Here is a 17,482-nt window from a genome sequence, read left to right on the forward strand (position 1 = left end):
CCTCCAAACTTCCCATTCCAGAAACAGGTTGGAAGTTGAACCTGGCTCCAGAAGACACCCACATTCGCACCAGGAAGAAGCCCCCACAGCCACCTAGGAATCTCTGCAGCCATCAGTTTATCTGCAAAACAAACTCTTCAGAGGGTAATAATCAAAAGGAACATCCCTCTGCTCCCCAGTGCAGTAGACAGGATTTTTTTATCTTCATTAAAAACCCCATGATCTGTCATTTAGCTAAATAACTTCTTGCAGCACTGAACTTCTTAGCTACAAATGCCTCAGACAAAATAAACCCTCTTTTCCCTTTCCCCCCTCTCCCTTGTGCTGCAATATGACAGAAAAAGTCCAAAACACCCATTTTCCTAGACCAGAGAGTAACAGCAGAATCTCCACCTCTACATGATTCCTATGCTTTATGCTCACAGTTTCTTCTCCCACCACAGACATTTTGCCCTCAAAGATATGGGTGAGGCTAAAAAAAGCTCATTTATTTTAAAACTGCCTATAATGCCTGAAATGCTTCAGATTTCATCTGAAGTCAACAGCAGGAGTTTGGTACCTCCTGAAGGGCCGTTGATTACATTAGATGGATGTACATCCAATGGATTACATTGTCTACATTAGATGGATGACTCAACTTCTGTTGACTAGTAAGGGAATTTTAGGTTAGCACAGGTGAAATAAATAACTAATATCTATTAGATATACATGTCCTTTAATTTCTTTTTGCTTCCAGTGGCTCCCTGATGCTCTCCTTTGCAACCCTTGGTGAAAAGTTCCCAACAAAGAAGTTCCCAGCCTTGCACTGTAGAAAAAAATGGCATGCAACCAGGGGAAAGCACCTTGGCTTGCCCTTGGGGTTTTAGTAGCAGGATTATGTTCAGGGCCACAAGCTGCTTCCAGACCACCAGGAATGCTGAGTCTGAAGAACTGTTAATAGGAGAGTCTGTCTGGAGAAGGAAAACATTCACACGAGCCAGATTCAGCTGCCAGTTATAAGCCTGCAAGTTTATTGCTAGAGCTGAAACAAAATCAGGCCAGATGCACAGGGGAGCCCTGCCGACAGAGCGGGTCCAACCATCCTAATTTGGTTGGTGATAATCATTCAGGATTAAATTGAGGACTCATAGCATTGAAATGTCTGGACCACATCAGTAGCCCTGATCCTGTCCCCGCTGCAGTCTAGTCTGTGGGGTCCTCATCCCACTCTTCATTGCAGAGGTCCGTCTCGCAGCAGGAATACCGGGATGTCAGGCGGGACTCTGCATCGGATGCCCGTTCTCGGCCACAGTTCATTGCAGAGGTGCAGCCTTGCTGGTAATAGAGGGTCACCTTCCCTACAGAGGTGGCGGGCAGAAAGGGACCATGGTTAGAAGCAAGCAGTATTAACTAATAAAAATCAGCAGTGGGCTTTGGAGTGACCAGATGAGAAACTAGCCCCTTAAATAGTGCACCCAAATGAAGTCAGACCTTACTTGTTTTAATTGGGAGAAAGAGCTAAGTGAGGCATGTGCACAGACAGAAAAACCCCACATGGCTTCTTCAGGACACAGCCTCTTCTTTGCCTAAAAGGGACTTTTTTTAACTATACACAGGGCAAACTCAATCGAGAGAAGGAATTTGGCCCCTTGTGTTAGCCCTTTCCCACATCAGGTTCATCATTGCATCCTCATTCATTCTGCAAATCAATTTGGTTTTTCAAAGACAAGGACAACCCACACTGAACCAAAGGAAACAAATGGCTTTGACACCCCCACATTACATACCCAGGGAGGTTTTAATGATGGCACATTTCTCCCTTCGCTCACAAGTCGTTTCATTTTCTCCCTGGAAACATCCAATGAAGGGAATCTTGTACTTGCAGACTTTGCATTGAAGAGCCTCAACTGCAGCAGACAGAGAAGAGGCAATGAACCTGGGGCTCCATTCTGCAGAGCCGTGGGGAGTTTTGCTTCAAACACCCCTGCGATAAGGTGGGGGTGACCCCAGAGAAGACGTAGAGCCCACCAGGGAAAGGACCAAGTGTCACCTTCACTAACGGACCTGGTAATTGTAGACATTCGTCTGATCACCCCGTGGGACTCGGCACAGGGTCCACCATACCCTGGGCCACAGAGCACTGACACCAATATGAGGATGCTGCAAATGGCGTTTATTCAACTGCGTCACGCCCTTATATACTGTCTGTCGGTCATCCCGCCTCCCTTAACCCTTCTCTTTCCGTACATCGCGAGATCTTCCGAGCGCCAATCCCTACAGTAATGAGAGCCCTCATCTGTAGAGGAGAGGCAAATGATGCCTACAGACACTTAACCCTTCTTGGCAGAGCTTTGCAGACAGACATGGCCTTGGATGAACAAACCACACTATGGATCCACAGAGAATAAATGTGGATGTGGGCTCTGGGGTGGGGTTCATCCAGCTGAAATGGGGTTCATCTACAGCAAGACCATCACAACAGCTCTCTGGGGAAGAGCAGGTGCACATCTAGCCCAGGATCCAGCAACCTACAGCTGAAGCTCCTGGCCCAGAGGAGGTCTCCTTGGATTTAATAGCTCCTCTGGGAAGTGAGTGGAGAGGAAGTCATTTTCATTCAAGCAGTGATGAAAACAGTTGTGGAGATTTCTCTCCATTGACTGTAGACTCGGAGCAGATGACGCCCAGCTCACACAGTGACAACCTTGCAGACATCAAGAGCTTGGCAAGACCCATCCAACCACCATCAGATATTCCCTCGCCCTTTATTAAATCCCATTTAACTGTGACCCTCCACTTACCGACTCCAATGAACAAGACAAGGGTCAGCCCCATGAAGAGCACCTTCATCTTGGGAAAGGGGACAGATCCTGACCTCCCAGATGTACCTCAGCCCAGCACGGGGTTACCTATGAACGAGAATGGCTCAGGCAGTTTATTAATCCCTGTAACGAGTTTCCTCAGTGATCAGCCTTCTATAGCAGGTGGAAAAGCAATCAGGCAAAAACCTCATAGTATGGATGTTTGTGATGTCCCTTTTGGGGCAAAACAAGTAGAGAAACTTGAAGCACATTATTAGACAAACCTCAAGCACCTTAAAAAGCTGAAATACAGGCAATTCCACCTTTCTGCTCTATTAATTTTATTAGCCATGCTTTCAAGGCAGAAATCTCCCAAGTGAATAAAATGATCTTATGAGAAAAAAACCCCACATTTCTTTATTTCTTAACATGCTTCCACCTCTTGCTTAGACGTAGCACCGGCAAATGTCTCTGTACCCAGAAACAGGCAGGTTTGGGAAAGGGAAAAAAATTTGAGCGCCCAACGTGGGGCTCGAACCCACGACCCTGAGATTAAGAGTCTCATGCTCTACCGACTGAGCTAGCCGGGCTGCAAAAATCCTCTATTTCCACTATTTTTCTAGCTGAAAGTGCAAATTCGGTGCTGATTTAGTAAAGTGCCCCATTTCACAAGTATAAAAATAGGGGTATTCAAATAAGTGGAAGCTCTTCCCTGGGAGATTTAAGAGGGTGTGTTGGGATGGTGCCAGCGGGCACAAAACACAGAAAGAAGACACAGAAAAGTCCCAAAGCAAAACCCCAAGAGAGGGTCCCTTACCAGACTCTGCTTTCCCCTCCAAGGTCCGAACATCCACCGTCCCCGCATCCCCACTGCCTTTATTCCTCTCCTGCACTTGGGCTGACCCAGGGCCTGAACGACCTCAGAGCCAACGGGGGATATTGTTTTGTGGGAACAATGCTTCTGCTTGCACCTGGGCAAACACAACTCCTCACTGAGCCCGGACAGACCTTCCAGAACATGGAGTCATTCATTACATTGCTGAGTCTACAGGCTGTCGGGTCCTTTAATCTCCCTTTGTGCAGAGAAACAAAGTTGGGAGCTGGGGGTGAAGTCAACCCAGGGTTAACTCTGCAGGAAAGACCCAAAGAGGGTCTTTATAGACCTCTGAGTAAGCCTATAGCCCTCCTCTGCTTGTGAAGGAGCACCTTCACAAGTACCCTTTTGAGACTAGCTAATTGGGGTTTTCCTCCACAAAGAGCACCAATAACAGGGGTAGAAGGACCTGCCTCATCCCATAAGGGGCCCTGCCAAAAAGAACCCCCCCACACACTCTTCTCTACTCACCTCCCTCTTCAGCTTCACGTTTAATCCCACTGGGTGCAGTTTTTCATGGATCAGAGAAGCGACTGAAAAAAACCAAGGGCTGGGAAACATTCACCTGATCCTGGAGCACATTTCTCCTAAGCTTGCAAGTAGGACTTTGCATAAGAGAAAGAAGTTTCAGCACTTCCCATTCTCTCCTTTCCTTGCCTATATTTTTCTGGTTTAAATTTTCTTATCCAGCCTTTCCTCAGCTGAGCTACTCCATGCATGGGACCTGGAATAGCTAAAACATGCTCTTCTCACACCCCTTCAAGCCAAAGGCTCCTGTGGACCAGGATTGTTGGCTTCCTTTAAAACACAGACGGGTGGCAGAGCTGCATGAACTGCTCCATTACTCCATATGGAGCAAACAAGCTTGTGCCATGGCCTTGATGGGACATGGGTAGCTGAAAGCCAGTTGACAACTCCTGTGGGTGGATGCTTGCTTAATGCAACAAGAAGTGCTCCAAGAACCAACACAACTCATGGACCACATGTGCTTGAGAAATATGACTCATAACAGAGCCTGGAGGCTGGTGTCCACAGTCAGATCTCTTTTCTGGAGGGTTTAAGCTGCATGGTTATGGCCTTAAGTAATGACATGTTTAATTAGGACATGATTCTAAGAAACCTGCCTACCTGCTCTCAGTTATTTCCAAGTCCTTTGGCTTCACCTGTACCAACCCCAACACAATGTTTATGCAGCTGTTCTTGTGCTGACAGCACAAATACACGATACCTGCATTTTCTCAAGCATGAAGCCAAGCTGAACTCCTCCAGGCAGCCAGAACCAAAGAAAAGTGGATGAAGTTCCCAGAACGTTGGGTCCTTGCATGAGTTCAATACTCCTCCTGGTCCAGACAACTCAGGAGAGAAGTATTCTGTAATACTTTCCTACTGTGAAGCTCAACTTGGTTTCATCTCTGCTGTACAGCACTGTTCACCCTGCTCTTACATTTGATGCATCCTCTGCTGTTCAGCAAAAGGCTTAGATCTAAACCAGAAGGGATGCTCTCAATCTATGGCATTAAATATAAGAAAATAAGGTATTAAATATTGGGGGGGTTCTGTGTTAAGAAGCATTGTGCTGCAAACTGAACAATGTGGATTTCCTGGGATTTATCAGGTACTTTGAGGGCATTTGGTACAGCAGGTAACACCTTGTTGTTCATCTGGGGTTGGACTTGCTCCTATTTATTACCTAGTTCCAGTCTGGAGAGGTTTACATAGCTCAAAGACTGCATAAAGCAATAATAACTAACAACGTTAGGGCTTGATATAACAGCAAGTAGGAATCACTCTGCAATACTGGAGGTGGAAGGAGAATTTAAAACAGACAAATGATGGCAAGGGTGAGAAAGAAGGCAGATAGAAGGCATTTTTCATCTTTTCAGAGGAAGGGGAAGCCACCCTGACTCCCATACGATACTGGATTTGTCGGGAGATGCAGCTCCTTCCCCTCACTTTCCCATGACACCTCCCAGCGTTGGTGCTCCGGCCCGCGTGAAACCGCCCCAAAATTTTTGGTAGCAGCACTGAGGCCGAAGAAAAGTAGAACGCCCAACGTGGGGCTCGAACCCACGACCCTGAGATTAAGAGTCTCATGCTCTACCGACTGAGCTAGCCGGGCTCTATTGGATTAGGGAATGGTGCAGCTTCGGAGCATCAGCGCAGATGCAGGCAGTGCAGTGGGCGGGGGGGACCTGGGGGGTTTCGTCTCAGGAGAAAGGCTACAGCCGGGAAAGCTCCAGACTGGCAGATCTGTTTTATTTCTTCTGCTGTGGCTGCTGGAGTGCCAAGTCCCCTTTGGTCTGCATCCAACCAGACCCTGCACCCACACCCGGGAGCGCTCGGCCGCCGAACAACGGGGGTGGGGGTGTGTGGGGGAGCTCGGGATGCTCCACATCGCTCAGCTGGTTCGAGTAAACAAATAAAAAAAACCAAACCAAAACATAAAAATCACTTTTCCCTGACCGGGAATCGAACCCGGGCCGCGGCGGTGAGAGCGCCGAATCCTAACCACTAGACCACCAGGGAGCTCCGACAGACTATTTTTTTCCCACCGCATATAACTCCGGGTATGGGGGGGCCACAAAAGATTCAAGTCGCACTTGATGCACAGGAGGGTCCCTGCCTGTTTTCCTCCTCCTTCCTTTAGCAGCTAAATGGTAAAATCCTCCCAGGCCAACACATCCTTGGGTTTGTCTTCTGCTGCCATCCAGTGGTGGGCCCTTCTCGGTGGATTCTCCAGCACCTGGGAGTGTAGAATTTACCCCAGAAAGGTCTTGCAGCCACCAAACGCTTTTTTTCCCCCCTCCTCCTGGGGACACCCTATCCTCAAACACATGGGGTTTCTGTCTGGTCCTATCAGAAGCGGAAGGTTTTCCCAACTTTCCAGTTGCTGGATTCATCTCCGTGCATTCAACTGGATGGAAAACACCCCAGAAGCCACAAGTTCCTCCACTTCTTGAGTGTGATATAAGGGTGAAAGAGACCAGATTACTGGCAACTCAGTAGCTCTATAAAAAATACACAGAGCTGTGGATGAAGATGTTGCTGCAAGGGGATCAGCCTGATCCTTGGGATTCAGGTCATTTACTGCTTTTTCCTGATTTTTAGGCATCTTTCCCATGTTTGATTACAGTTCAGTCATTACACAGAACTCTTCCTCCAACTACTGCACACGGATCTCCAAATTTTACAGGGAAGTCTCCTTTTTCAAAGAGATTCACTTCAACTCCTAACATGCCACACTACAGGTAACATTATATTGGCACATATCTGCAATTGGAATAGAAATAAGACTGGAAGAGGATGAAAACAGTTCAGCAGAAAAAGTGCTGCAGTTTCCCCTGCCAGGCTCTTTATATCTGACTTTCTGGAAGAATGGAAATATGAACAGCAAAGAGCTTTAACAAAAGCCACATGGCAATGTAGGTCAGCAGAGAGGCAGCAAGGAGGGAAAAGCCCAGATTTAATGACAGTGGCTTGTGCTCCAGAGAGTTAATTGAATGTGGAGCTGAGATTTTGGCTGCTGTTCTAGGTCATGTCCCAAGAACAAATAATTCCATCCAGAAGCAGGAATGCATGACTGCAAAGTCTCATCCTCCACACAGTCCTATTTTTTCAGCCTATTCGTGGGATGAATGAATGCAAAATGTGTCGGGGGGAAGGGAACAAATTTGTTGCTTGGTTTTAAGCACAGCAGAATCATCTCTTTGGGTACAATATCCAGGAATGGAGCTGAGCCAAGAGACAAGCATGGGAGGAAATTCAACCTGGACAAGAGAGAAGCTGGATGGGAGAGTAAAGATGCAAAAGGAAGAGCTGAGAAATATTTAAGTAATATTTAAGTCAGAGAAATAGCAGCATCCCAGGAACAAAACCAATGTCATGCAGAGACAGCACATTCATCATTATGCAGCAGAAAAAACCTACACCCTTGGCATATAACCCCCAATGCCGGATAATTCCCACCCTGCGCTCTCTAGTCATGGTCTGTCCTATGGTACCTGAGTGAGGGCAGCAGGGAAGTCTGGGGGCAGGAGGTAAGGTCAAAAGCAAGCTGGGAATACAGCCTATGGGGTGGATCAGCAGTGTCCACAGCCATACAGGAACACTCCTCCACAGCAGCTTGCAAAAAAGGTGAATGTTTCAGGACTGAGCTTAGAGCCTCTGGGGCATGAGCAGGGGGCAGGGATGTGGGGGGTGGGGGTGTCCCAGGAGGGGATGTTCAGGGCGACTAATTCTCATTAGTGCCTTCAGCTGGGCATCTGGTCCTTCCACATTAGGAAGAAGGGCTGATGGTCCCCAAGGCCACAGCAGCATCCCTCTGTGTGAGCTCAGCATATGACAATACAGTCTTCTTTCTGTGTATCGTGGCAGGTGATGGAAAAAGATGAGATCTGATGAAGCAGCAGGATGTAAATGCAAATTCTACCTCTCTATTCATGTGAAAAAGAAAATGCCCAAAATTATGGATGTAAAAGAAGTGCTGTGATAAAGAAGTCATCCCATGCCCTCCACTGGTGTCAGGTGCAAAACCAACGTCAAATAAGCACAACATTCAATCTCAAACAGCATAAGGATGTACTTTATAAGCACATTGCAGACAGGGGTGGAACACAGTAGAGGACAGGAAAAAAAAAAAACCAAAACCTGTGTTTCTGCCTGGTTTCGAACCAGGGACCTTTCGCGTGTTAGGCGAACGTGATAACCACTACACTACAGAAACCTGGAAAAGGTCCTCCTGGGGGTCCTATTTCTGGAAATGCAGAGTGAAAAGGTGGTTTCGCTGGGTTCTCCCCATTCCCAGGGATCCTCCCCACGTCCGCTTGCCCTTTTTTCCCTTCTTCTCACTCTTCTGTTTTTCCCCTCATCTTCCGGGAACAACAAACACAAACACTTCTCCCTTCCCCCTTGGCCAACACCCGTACGGGCCAGACAGCCTTCTTCATGAGCTCCTGAGGGTGCTCAAGGCAAGGCACACAACCAAGGGAAAACCAACACGTGCTGCTTCTGACAGACAGAGGGAATTCCCCACTTCAAGATCATTTTGAAGGGACAAAACGCACCGCGAAGACGCCTTCCCCAGGGATACTCCAGAAAGGACTAGGAGTCCCCAGACATCGCTTTGCAAGGGGCAGGGCCAAGGTCCCTTCTCCAGTTGGCCAAACCAGAGCTAAATGACACGCGGGTGCCATCGTCCTCGCACACAACGCCCCAGCTCCCTTAATACTTGCAAGACAGGGAGGGAAAAACCATAAAAAGTGCTGTTTCTGCCTGGTTTCGAACCAGGGACCTTTCGCGTGTGAGGCGAACGTGATAACCACTACACTACAGAAACGGGGTGAACTGGGGGTTTTGCGCCCTATCTGGAATGGGGTGGACCCCCTTTCCCCGGCTGGCTGATCCCAAACACCCCAAGCCCCTCTGGGAAACGCACTCCTCTCCCACGTTGCTCCCCTCAGCCCAGACCCGAAAACCGCTTCGGTTTACACCATTTGCTCTGCCTCTTGCTCTCCACTTTGCGGAGCATCACCCCAAAGCACGGAGCTGCCCCGCTGCCCGCAAGGGCGTCGCACGCTCGGTCCCACGTTTGCCTCACACGCAAAAGGTCCTTGGCTCCAAACCGGGCAGAAACAGCCTCAGCTTTTTCCTGGAAAACACTCAAAGCCCCCGAGCCCCTTGCTTCTGCTGCCCCATCCAGAGACAACAGGTTGGTGCCTTGATCAGGCGTTTCACCTGATTTGGTCTTGGGCTGTGTTTCTCCACGAGAAGGCCCAAGACAAAGAGAAGGGGCCGGTTCTGTTGCTGAATATTACTGCCCTTTTTTGCAAGAACCAACGCATTTATACGCATATTATACACACAGATATATTTGAAGTTGTGCGTATAGGTGTGTGCAGGAGGTAGAAATAAACGGACGCCTGTAAACTTGAAAGCAGACGATGTTTATTGCTAAAACACACACATATTTATAATCACATATTCTGCAAAGTCACTGTACACGCGCACAAGCATAAGACATAATTGGTTATATCAACTCTGTACACGCGCATAAACATAAGACATAATTGGTTGTACCAACTCTGTACACGCGCATAAACATAAGACATAATTGGTTATACCAACTAAAACATGCGAAACTTGTCTCAGTCTAATTGGTCAAGATAAACTGCCGAATTGAGGTTCTTTGTGCCAAGTTCCCTTTATCGTGGAATGCGCACCTGTGTTCTTCTAGCTGGCATCTTTCTTTTTTTGTCTTCTTGTTTATTCTGTTCAAGGTCTTCTAAAGGCATCTGGAATGCTCTTGCGACCGCTAGCTAAATATGTGTCCACAATTCCCCCTTTTTTGTTTTTCGTCAGTTAACACCCGCTGTGTTGCCCTTTGCAAAGATCTATGAACACAATCAGCTAAACACAGTAAAAGCAACATTATACCTAATAAAATACATAAGAATAACACCCCCCCGCCCCGATTTTTAACAAAGATACAAACCAACTCCTAAGTCCCCATCCTGCAGCTAAATGCTGTAAGCCCAAATGTCATCTTTCTTAATTGCGTTAAAGCTCGCGCAGCTCCTTCTTGCCTCTGCAGTTCTGTTATCTTGTTTATTAATTGCTCCACTGTCCAAGTTCCTCACGTCCGTTGTTGTTCTGGTGGTTCAAAGTCTGTTCATACTGCAGCTGCCACGTACTCCGGCCCGCTCATGCTAACTGCGGCCTACTTAGGCTAACTCTAAATAATCAGGCTCAAGGAATTGTCCCCCATTTTCCATGAAATCTCCCACAGGTGTGCATCGTGATATAGCAAATTTTTGTTTTGAGAGCGGGGACGTCCCTCGTTGCCTTTATTTTTCCAGGCGTGCTGCTCTGGGTTTGGAAGCGGTGTGTTGCTGAAGGGTGTGAAGGAGTGAAAAACGAAGGAGATGCTTTAAAAGCACCCCAGAAGGCCCCCAAAACCTGTGTTTCTGCCTGGTTTCGAACCAGGGACCTTTCACGTGTTAGGCGAACGTGATAACCACTACACTACAGAAACCTGGAAAAGGTCCTCCTGGGGGTCCTATTTCTGGAAATGCAGAGTGAAAAGGTGGTTTCGCTGGGTTCTCCCCATTCCCAGGGATCCTCCCCACGTCCGCTTGCCCTTTTTTCCCTTCTTCTCACTCTTCTGTTTTTCCCCTCATCTTCCGGGAACAACAAACACAAACACTTCTCCCTTCCCCCTTGGCCAACACCCGTACGGGCCAGACAGCCTTCTTCATGAGCTCCTGAGGGTGCTCAAGGCAAGGCACACAACCAAGGGAAAACCAACACGTGCTGCTTCTGACAGACAGAGGGAATTCCCCACTTCAAGATCATTTTGAAGGGACAAAACGCACCGCGAAGACGCCTTCCCCAGGGATACTCCAGAAAGGACTAGGAGTCCCCAGACATCGCTTTGCAAGGGGCAGGGCCAAGGTCCCTTCTCCAGTTGGCCAAACCAGAGCTAAATGACACGCGGGTGCCATCGTCCTCGCACACAACGCCCCAGCTCCCTTAATACTTGCAAGACAGGGAGGGAAAAACCATAAAAAGTGCTGTTTCTGCCTGGTTTCGAACCAGGGACCTTTCGCGTGTGAGGCGAACGTGATAACCACTACACTACAGAAACGGGGTGAACTGGGGGTTTTGCGCCCTATCTGGAATGGGGTGGACCCCCTTTCCCCGGCTGGCTGATCCCAAACACCCCAAGCCCCTCTGGGAAACGCACTCCTCTCCCACGTTGCTCCCCTCAGCCCAGACCCGAAAACCGCTTCGGTTTACACCATTTGCTCTGCCTCTTGCTCTCCACTTTGCGGAGCATCACCCCAAAGCACGGAGCTGCCCCGCTGCCCGCAAGGGCGTCGCACGCTCGGTCCCACGTTTGCCTCACACGCAAAAGGTCCTTGGCTCCAAACCGGGCAGAAACAGCCTCAGCTTTTTCCTGGAAAACACTCAAAGCCCCCGAGCCCCTTGCTTCTGCTGCCCCATCCAGAGACAACAGGTTGGTGCCTTGATCAGGCGTTTCACCTGATTTGGTCTTGGGCTGTGTTTCTCCACGAGAAGGCCCAAGACAAAGAGAAGGGGCCGGTTCTGTTGCTGAATATTACTGCCCTTTTTTGCAAGAACCAACGCATTTATACGCATATTATACACACAGATATATTTGAAGTTGTGCGTATAGGTGTGTGCAGGAGGTAGAAATAAACGGACGCCTGTAAACTTGAAAGCAGACGATGTTTATTGCTAAAACACACACATATTTATAATCACATATTCTGCAAAGTCACTGTACACGCGCACAAGCATAAGACGTAATTGGTTATATCAACTCTGTACACGCGCATAAACATAAGACATAATTGGTTGTACCAACTCTGTACACGCGCATAAACATAAGACATAATTGGTTATACCAACTAAAACATGCGAAACTTGTCTCAGTCTAATTGGTCAAGATAAACTGCCGAATTGAGGTTCTTTGTGCCAAGTTCCCTTTATCGTGGAATGCGCACCTGTGTTCTTCTAGCTGGCATCTTTCTTTTTTTGTCTTCTTGTTTATTCTGTTCAAGGTCTTCTAAAGGCATCTGGAATGCTCTTGCGACCGCTAGCTAAATATGTGTCCACAATTCCCCCTTTTTTGTTTTTCGTCAGTTAACACCCGCTGTGTTGCCCTTTGCAAAGATCTATGAACACAATCAGCTAAACACAGTAAAAGCAACATTATACCTAATAAAATACATAAGAATAACACCCCCCCGCCCCGATTTTTAACAAAGATACAAACCAACTCCTAAGTCCCCATCCTGCAGCTAAATGCTGTAAGCCCAAATGTCATCTTTCTTAATTGCGTTAAAGCTCGCGCAGCTCCTTCTTGCCTCTGCAGTTCTGTTATCTTGTTTATTAATTGCTCCACTGTCCAAGTTCCTCACGTCCGTTGTTGTTCTGGTGGTTCAAAGTCTGTTCATACTGCAGCTGCCACGTACTCCGGCCCGCTCATGCTAACTGCGGCCTACTTAGGCTAACTCTAAATAATCAGGCTCAAGGAATTGTCCCCCATTTTCCATGAAATCTCCCACAGGTGTGCATCGTGATATAGCAAATTTTTGTTTTGAGAGCGGGGACGTCCCTCGTTGCCTTTATTTTTCCAGGCGTGCTGCTCTGGGTTTGGAAGTGGTGTGTTGCTGAAGGGTGTGAAGGAGTGAAAAACGAAGGAGATGCTTTAAAAGCACCCCAGAAGGCCCCCAAAACCTGTGTTTCTGCCTGGTTTCGAACCAGGGACCTTTCGCGTGTTAGGCGAACGTGATAACCACTACACTACAGAAACCTGGAAAAGGTCCTCCTGGGGGTCCTATTTCTGGAAATGCAGAGTGAAAAGGTGGTTTCGCTGGGTTCTCCCCATTCCCAGGGATCCTCCCCACGTCCGCTTGCCCTTTTTTCCCTTCTTCTCACTCTTCTGTTTTTCCCCTCATCTTCCGGGAACAACAAACACAAACACTTCTCCCTTCCCCCTTGGCCAACACCCGTACGGGCCAGACAGCCTTCTTCATGAGCTCCTGAGGGTGCTCAAGGCAAGGCACACAACCAAGGGAAAACCAACACGTGCTGCTTCTGACAGACAGAGGGAATTCCCCACTTCAAGATCATTTTGAAGGGACAAAACGCACCGCGAAGACGCCTTCCCCAGGGATACTCCAGAAAGGACTAGGAGTCCCCAGACATCGCTTTGCAAGGGGCAGGGCCAAGGTCCCTTCTCCAGTTGGCCAAACCAGAGCTAAATGACACGCGGGTGCCATCGTCCTCGCACACAACGCCCCAGCTCCCTTAATACTTGCAAGACAGGGAGGGAAAAACCATAAAAAGTGCTGTTTCTGCCTGGTTTCGAACCAGGGACCTTTCGCGTGTGAGGCGAACGTGATAACCACTACACTACAGAAACGGGGTGAACTGGGGGTTTTGCGCCCTATCTGGAATGGGGTGGACCCCCTTTCCCCGGCTGGCTGATCCCAAACACCCCAAGCCCCTCTGGGAAACGCACTCCTCTCCCACGTTGCTCCCCTCAGCCCAGACCCGAAAACCGCTTCGGTTTACACCATTTGCTCTGCCTCTTGCTCTCCACTTTGCGGAGCATCACCCCAAAGCACGGAGCTGCCCCGCTGCCCGCAAGGGCGTCGCACGCTCGGTCCCACGTTTGCCTCACACGCAAAAGGTCCTTGGCTCCAAACCGGGCAGAAACAGCCTCAGCTTTTTCCTGGAAAACACTCAAAGCCCCCGAGCCCCTTGCTTCTGCTGCCCCATCCAGAGACAACAGGTTGGTGCCTTGATCAGGCGTTTCACCTGATTTGGTCTTGGGCTGTGTTTCTCCACGAGAAGGCCCAAGACAAAGAGAAGGGGCCGGTTCTGTTGCTGAATATTACTGCCCTTTTTTGCAAGAACCAACGCATTTATACGCATATTATACACACAGATATATTTGAAGTTGTGCGTATAGGTGTGTGCAGGAGGTAGAAATAAACGGACGCCTGTAAACTTGAAAGCAGACGATGTTTATTGCTAAAACACACACATATTTATAATCACATATTCTGCAAAGTCACTGTACACGCGCACAAGCATAAGACGTAATTGGTTATATCAACTCTGTACACGCGCATAAACATAAGACATAATTGGTTGTACCAACTCTGTACACGCGCATAAACATAAGACATAATTGGTTATACCAACTAAAACATGCGAAACTTGTCTCAGTCTAATTGGTCAAGATAAACTGCCGAATTGAGGTTCTTTGTGCCAAGTTCCCTTTATCGTGGAATGCGCACCTGTGTTCTTCTAGCTGGCATCTTTCTTTTTTTGTCTTCTTGTTTATTCTGTTCAAGGTCTTCTAAAGGCATCTGGAATGCTCTTGCGACCGCTAGCTAAATATGTGTCCACAATTCCCCCTTTTTTGTTTTTCGTCAGTTAACACCCGCTGTGTTGCCCTTTGCAAAGATCTATGAACACAATCAGCTAAACACAGTAAAAGCAACATTATACCTAATAAAATACATAAGAATAACACCCCCCCGCCCCGATTTTTAACAAAGATACAAACCAACTCCTAAGTCCCCATCCTGCAGCTAAATGCTGTAAGCCCAAATGTCATCTTTCTTAATTGCGTTAAAGCTCGCGCAGCTCCTTCTTGCCTCTGCAGTTCTGTTATCTTGTTTATTAATTGCTCCACTGTCCAAGTTCCTCACGTCCGTTGTTGTTCTGGTGGTTCAAAGTCTGTTCATACTGCAGCTGCCACGTACTCCGGCCCGCTCATGCTAACTGCGGCCTACTTAGGCTAACTCTAAATAATCAGGCTCAAGGAATTGTCCCCCATTTTCCATGAAATCTCCCACAGGTGTGCATCGTGATATAGCAAATTTTTGTTTTGAGAGCGGGGACGTCCCTCGTTGCCTTTATTTTTCCAGGCGTGCTGCTCTGGGTTTGGAAGCGGTGTGTTGCTGAAGGGTGTGAAGGAGTGAAAAACGAAGGAGATGCTTTAAAAGCACCCCAGAAGGCCCCCAAAACCTGTGTTTCTGCCTGGTTTCGAACCAGGGACCTTTCGCGTGTTAGGCGAACGTGATAACCACTACACTACAGAAACCTGGAAAAGGTCCTCCTGGGGGTCCTATTTCTGGAAATGCAGAGTGAAAAGGTGGTTTCGCTGGGTTCTCCCCATTCCCAGGGATCCTCCCCACGTCCGCTTGCCCTTTTTTCCCTTCTTCTCACTCTTCTGTTTTTCCCCTCATCTTCCGGGAACAACAAACACAAACACTTCTCCCTTCCCCCTTGGCCAACACCCGTACGGGCCAGACAGCCTTCTTCATGAGCTCCTGAGGGTGCTCAAGGCAAGGCACACAACCAAGGGAAAACCAACACGTGCTGCTTCTGACAGACAGAGGGAATTCCCCACTTCAAGATCATTTTGAAGGGACAAAACGCACCGCGAAGACGCCTTCCCCAGGGATACTCCAGAAAGGACTAGGAGTCCCCAGACATCGCTTTGCAAGGGGCAGGGCCAAGGTCCCTTCTCCAGTTGGCCAAACCAGAGCTAAATGACACGCGGGTGCCATCGTCCTCGCACACAACGCCCCAGCTCCCTTAATACTTGCAAGACAGGGAGGGAAAAACCATAAAAAGTGCTGTTTCTGCCTGGTTTCGAACCAGGGACCTTTCGCGTGTGAGGCAAACGTGATAACCACTACACTACAGAAACGGGGTGAACTGGGGGTTTTGCGCCCTATCTGGAATGGGGTGGACCCCCTTTCCCCGGCTGGCTGATCCCAAACACCCCAAGCCCCTCTGGGAAACGCACTCCTCTCCCACGTTGCTCCCCTCAGCCCAGACCCGAAAACCGCTTCGGTTTACACCATTTGCTCTGCCTCTTGCTCTCCACTTTGCGGAGCATCACCCCAAAGCACGGAGCTGCCCCGCTGCCCGCAAGGGCGTCGCACGCTCGGTCCCACGTTTGCCTCACACGCAAAAGGTCCTTGGCTCCAAACCGGGCAGAAACAGCCTCAGCTTTTTCCTGGAAAACACTCAAAGCCCCCGAGCCCCTTGCTTCTGCTGCCCCATCCAGAGACAACAGGTTGGTGCCTTGATCAGGCGTTTCACCTGATTTGGTCTTGGGCTGTGTTTCTCCACGAGAAGGCCCAAGACAAAGAGAAGGGGCCGGTTCTGTTGCTGAATATTACTGCCCTTTTTTGCAAGAACCAACGCATTTATACGCATATTATACACACAGATATATTTGAAGTTGTGCGTATAGGTGTGTGCAGGAGGTAGAAATAAACGGACGCCTGTAAACTTGAAAGCAGACGATGTTTATTGCTAAAACACACACATATTTATAATCACATATTCTGCAAAGTCACTGTACACGCGCACAAGCATAAGACGTAATTGGTTATATCAACTCTGTACACGCGCATAAACATAAGACATAATTGGTTGTACCAACTCTGTACACGCGCATAAACATAAGACATAATTGGTTATACCAACTAAAACATGCGAAACTTGTCTCAGTCTAATTGGTCAAGATAAACTGCCGAATTGAGGTTCTTTGTGCCAAGTTCCCTTTATCGTGGAATGCGCACCTGTGTTCTTCTAGCTGGCATCTTTCTTTTTTTGTCTTCTTGTTTATTCTGTTCAAGGTCTTCTAAAGGCATCTGGAATGCTCTTGCGACCGCTAGCTAAATATGTGTCCACAATTCCCCCTTTTTTGTTTTTCGTCAGTTAACACCCGCTGTGTTGCCCTTTGCAAAGATCTATGAACACAATCAGCTAAACACAGTAAAAGCAACATTATACCTAATAAAATACATAAGAATAACACCCCCCCGCCCCGATTTTTAACAAAGATACAAACCAACTCCTAAGTCCCCATCCTGCAGCTAAATGCTGTAAGCCCAAATGTCATCTTTCTTAATTGCGTTAAAGCTCGCGCAGCTCCTTCTTGCCTCTGCAGTTCTGTTATCTTGTTTATTAATTGCTCCACTGTCCAAGTTCCTCACGTCCGTTGTTGTTCTGGTGGTTCAAAGTCTGTTCATACTGCAGCTGCCACGTACTCCGGCCCGCTCATGCTAACTGCGGCCTACTTAGGCTAACTCTAAATAATCAGGCTCAAGGAATTGTCCCCCATTTTCCATGAAATCTCCCACAGGTGTGCATCGTGATATAGCAAATTTTTGTTTTGAGAGCGGGGACGTCCCTCGTTGCCTTTATTTTTCCAGGCGTGCTGCTCTGGGTTTGGAAGCGGTGTGTTGCTGAAGGGTGTGAAGGAGTGAAA

At 48.2% G+C, this 17,482-nt stretch overlaps 9 non-coding genes across 9 annotated transcripts; all 9 read right to left on the minus strand.

Moving 5' to 3' along the window:
- Positions 1-3,294: 3,294 nt before the first annotated feature.
- Positions 3,295-3,367, minus strand: TRNAK-CUU (transfer RNA lysine (anticodon CUU)). The gene has a single exon. It is a non-coding gene; the product is annotated as a tRNA-Lys (tRNA).
- Positions 3,368-5,697: 2,330 nt separating this feature from the next.
- TRNAK-CUU (transfer RNA lysine (anticodon CUU)) lies at positions 5,698-5,770 on the minus strand. Its single transcript has one exon. It is a non-coding gene; the product is annotated as a tRNA-Lys (tRNA).
- A 335-nt stretch (positions 5,771-6,105) lies between these two features.
- On the minus strand, positions 6,106-6,177 carry TRNAE-CUC (transfer RNA glutamic acid (anticodon CUC)). Its single transcript has one exon. It is a non-coding gene; the product is annotated as a tRNA-Glu (tRNA).
- Positions 6,178-8,301: 2,124 nt separating this feature from the next.
- TRNAV-AAC (transfer RNA valine (anticodon AAC)) lies at positions 8,302-8,374 on the minus strand. The gene has a single exon. It is a non-coding gene; the product is annotated as a tRNA-Val (tRNA).
- A 539-nt stretch (positions 8,375-8,913) lies between these two features.
- Positions 8,914-8,986, minus strand: TRNAV-CAC (transfer RNA valine (anticodon CAC)). Its single transcript has one exon. It is a non-coding gene; the product is annotated as a tRNA-Val (tRNA).
- Positions 8,987-11,220: 2,234 nt separating this feature from the next.
- Positions 11,221-11,293, minus strand: TRNAV-CAC (transfer RNA valine (anticodon CAC)). The gene has a single exon. It is a non-coding gene; the product is annotated as a tRNA-Val (tRNA).
- Positions 11,294-12,915: 1,622 nt separating this feature from the next.
- TRNAV-AAC (transfer RNA valine (anticodon AAC)) lies at positions 12,916-12,988 on the minus strand. The gene has a single exon. It is a non-coding gene; the product is annotated as a tRNA-Val (tRNA).
- Positions 12,989-13,527: 539 nt separating this feature from the next.
- TRNAV-CAC (transfer RNA valine (anticodon CAC)) lies at positions 13,528-13,600 on the minus strand. The gene has a single exon. It is a non-coding gene; the product is annotated as a tRNA-Val (tRNA).
- Positions 13,601-15,222: 1,622 nt separating this feature from the next.
- Positions 15,223-15,295, minus strand: TRNAV-AAC (transfer RNA valine (anticodon AAC)). The gene has a single exon. It is a non-coding gene; the product is annotated as a tRNA-Val (tRNA).
- Positions 15,296-17,482: the final 2,187 nt, after the last annotated feature.

The sequence above is a fragment of the Accipiter gentilis genome, chromosome 36 (assembly GCF_929443795.1).
Source record: "Accipiter gentilis chromosome 36, bAccGen1.1, whole genome shotgun sequence".
NCBI lineage: Eukaryota > Metazoa > Chordata > Aves > Accipitriformes > Accipitridae > Astur > Astur gentilis.